The sequence below is a fragment of the Vombatus ursinus genome, unplaced genomic scaffold, assembly GCF_900497805.2.
Source record: "Vombatus ursinus unplaced genomic scaffold, bare-nosed wombat genome assembly UNPS02014801.1, whole genome shotgun sequence".
Classification (NCBI taxonomy): Eukaryota; Metazoa; Chordata; class Mammalia; order Diprotodontia; family Vombatidae; genus Vombatus; species Vombatus ursinus.
The window spans coordinates 614,588-618,146 of record NW_020954579.1 but is presented as its reverse complement, the minus strand read 5'-3'; the positions used below and the strand labels follow the sequence as shown (position 1 = coordinate 618,146).

Sequence of the window (3,559 nt, the reverse complement as noted above, 5' to 3'; positions counted from 1 at the left end):
GAGGTTCTGTTTCTTTTCTAAGGGTTCTGTTTTGGACTATGTTTTGTTGTCCTCATTCTTTCAATAAACTTTACTTTCCTCTTAAAAAAGAAAATTGGCTGCTTCATTTTTTTTTTATTTTAAGCATTTATTTATTTATTTTTATGGACATTAATATCTTTTCCTCTTCTTGCCTCCTCCATCCTCTATTTAACAATAAGAAAAAAAAGAAAAAGAAAATACTCATATCAAATACCACATAGTCCAACAACATAGATCCCCACATCCAAAAAAAATATGGAACGCTTCATGAATTTGCATGTCATCCTTGCGCAGGGGCCATGCTAATCTTTTCTGTATCGTTCCAATTTTAGTATATGTGCTGCCAAAGTGAGCACGGCTGCTTCATTTAGAAAGGAGCTATTAACTTGGACTCTGTAAATTTGCTTTTAAAAATATTTTCATAACTTTATTTCTTTTATTTTTAATTTTTTAATTTTAATTAATTTATTTTTAGTTTTCAACATTCACTTCCATAAGATTTTGAGTTCTAAATTTCCTCTTCTTCTCTTTCCTTCTCCCTCCCCAAGATGGCATGTAATCTGTTATAGGTTCTACATATCATCAGTCATGTTGCAAAGAAGAATTAGAACCAATGGGAGAAACCCGGAGAAAGAAGAAACAACAACAACAAAGAGAGCAAATAGTATGCTTTGATCTCCATTCAGACTCCATGGTTCTTTTTCTGGATGTGGATAGTATTTTCCATCACGAGTCTTTTGGAGTTGTCTTAGATCCTTGCATTGCTGAGAAGAGCTGAGTCTATCAAAGGTGGTTATCACACAACGTTGCTGTTACTGTGTACAACATTCTCCTGGTGCTCACTTCACTCAGCATCAGTTCATGTAAGTTTTTCCAGGTTTTCCTGAAGTCTGCCTGCTCATCATTTCTTTCCATAACTGTATTTCAATATAATTGACTTCCTTTGTAATCCTATGTATTTTATTTTATGCATTTAAAATGGCAGACTGCTAAAGGAGTCAAAGACAGAAAAAAGGTTCAAAACCCAATTTGCCCAATTAAATCCAACAAATGAACTCAAAATTTGTTGGTACTACTAGTGAAACGTTATTGATTGGTTTTGGTGGGTCAAACTTGTGATTTCATCAGAATTGGGAACTCCTCTTGTCAAAAATCCCTCTGGTACTACAGACTGGCAATGTGTCTGTCACTTACTAGATTTAGGGAGTTCCCAGGCACCCTGACAGAGGAAGTGACTTGTCCATGGTCATTCAGCTAGTATGCATCAGAGACATGACTTAGACCTGGTCTTCCTGACTCCAAATCCAGCCTTCTAATTATTATGTCATGTTGCCTCTCATCAATACTATACAGTTATCCCTTCCACATCATGGGGATTAGGGGCAGGGTGCCCCCACCATCTGGAAAATCCTCATAAAAATCTTGACCCTCCCTTTGTACCAGAGAAGTCTGAATTGTTATAGTATTAAAAGACAAAATATTTTGATATTATACAATAATATACATATGTTTTATGCATTTCTGAGTTTCTAAACCTTTTCTGTGTTGTCTGCTGGCCTTTGCATGTCATCTGTGGCTTCCACAAAACTCCCCCCAAATTCCCATTTAATTTCTTATGCTGACCCATGACATATCGAAATCACAATGGGGAAAGTCTTGATGTGGAAGGAATAGCTGTACTAACATGTACTAAATCCTAAATTTACTTCTTAAAAAAGCAGCAAGGTGGCTCACTGGATAGAGTGCTAGTTCTAAAATCAGGAAAACCTAAGTTCTAGTATGGCCTCAACCATTTACTACCTGTGTGATCCTGGGCAAGTCACTTAACCTCTATTTGCCTCAGTTTCCTCAATTGTAAAATGGAAATAATCGTAGTAGCACTTTCCTCCAAGGGTTGTTGTGAAGATCAAATGAGATAATATTTGTAAAGCACTTAGCAAAAATACCTAGCACATAGTAGGTGCTTAATAAGTTTTAGTTCCTTCTTCAATGAATGCTCATTGTAGCTTGGATCCCAAAGGATTGGATAAGACTTGTTTTTATTTAGATTTGCAATGTGTTTTTACATTTTTGTGTATATATCATATGTTTTTTGTTTTGAGAGCCCGCATAACTTTTTTTTCTGCTTTAATGAAAAATACTTTTAGAACTTTGAGAGGCAACATAGTATAATGGTTAGACTAGAGAGTGGTCATTGGAGTTGAGAAGACCTAGATCTGAGTGACCCTGGGCAAGTCCCTTAGCCTCTCAAGTATCCCAGACAAATTTCTAAGGCTCTAAGTTACAAAAATGTGGCCAATTTACATTGATAAAGGGAGTTTCCTCATCAAGTATATATTCCTCTACACCACAAAATCACAGGGCCAGACAAAAACCAATCAACCAACAAATAAATTCTCTAATTAAAAAAAAAAAAGTTTTGTCACTCTATTATGAAAGTAACTCAGACAGAGACCCTTTGTCATGGCTGTTTCCAAGGGGATACAGGAAGATGGGTTGACTGTACGATATGAAAGATTCCTTCCAATCTTAAGATTACATGGGGAAAACTTCAGGGAAATCTCTCTTTTTTGAAGTGCCAAACCATACTCAATAAGGGGAGACTTTGAATAGAAGCATATTTATTTTTGCTGAATTGTTTTGACTTGTAATTATTGGGAGGATGTCTCGGGATGATGTTGGTGAAAATATGTAAATTGTTCATAACAAAGTCATGCAAATGAAAAACAATGATATGCTTGCATATGTTTGGGATTGGGACTATTATTTCATTGGTATGGGGAGTTCTGATTGGGGAAACTCCCTCTTTCAAGGCAGGTTGGCACCTTCTTTGCCATTTGCAATCTTAGAGAATTAGAGGTGCCAAACATACCTGCTGAAGGCCCATGTGGCCCATTGCATCTGAACCAGATTAAAGTGTAATTGGGAAATATTTAACAAAATAAATAAAAATTCAATAAAATTTAGATAATGTTACATTTAAAACTGTCAATATATTGTGGCAATTATCCTTATATACAGATTAATGGCTCCCCTTGTTGTTCAGTCGTGTCTGACTCTTTGTGACCCTGGTGGACCATACTGTCCATGGTCTTTTCTTGGCAAAGACCCTGGAGTGGTTTGCCATTTTCTTCTCCAGTGGATTAAGGCAAACAGAAGTTAAGTGGCTTGCCCAGTGTCACACAGTTAGTAAGTGTCTGAGGCTGGATCTGAATTCAGTTGTTCCTGATTCCAGGCCCAGTGCTCTATCCACTGTGCCATCTAGCTGCCCTATACTGGTTGTATGGCTCTGTGCAAATTATTTGACTCTTGAGCCACCTAGCTGCCTCTTAATGGCCCCCTTTTCTATTTGAGTTTGACAGCACTGGCCTAGAGCACTGAGAGATTAAGAGATTTCCCCAGAGGCCTACAGTCAGAATGCATCAGAGATGGGACTTGAACCTAGGTCTTCCTGGATGCCAAGACATGTCTCTCCACTACCTCATGCTGCATGTGTTACAAGGAATTTTGGAGATAAGACAACAAAAGGCACCAAAGA

General features: G+C 37.3%; 1 non-coding gene across 1 annotated transcript; it reads right to left on the bottom strand.

The window, feature by feature from the left end:
- Window positions 1–270: 270 nt before the first annotated feature.
- On the bottom strand, window positions 271–377 carry LOC114051210. Its single transcript, XR_003570126.1, has one exon. It is a non-coding gene; the product is annotated as a U6 spliceosomal RNA (small nuclear RNA).
- Between the last annotated feature and the right edge of the window lie 3,182 nt (window positions 378–3,559).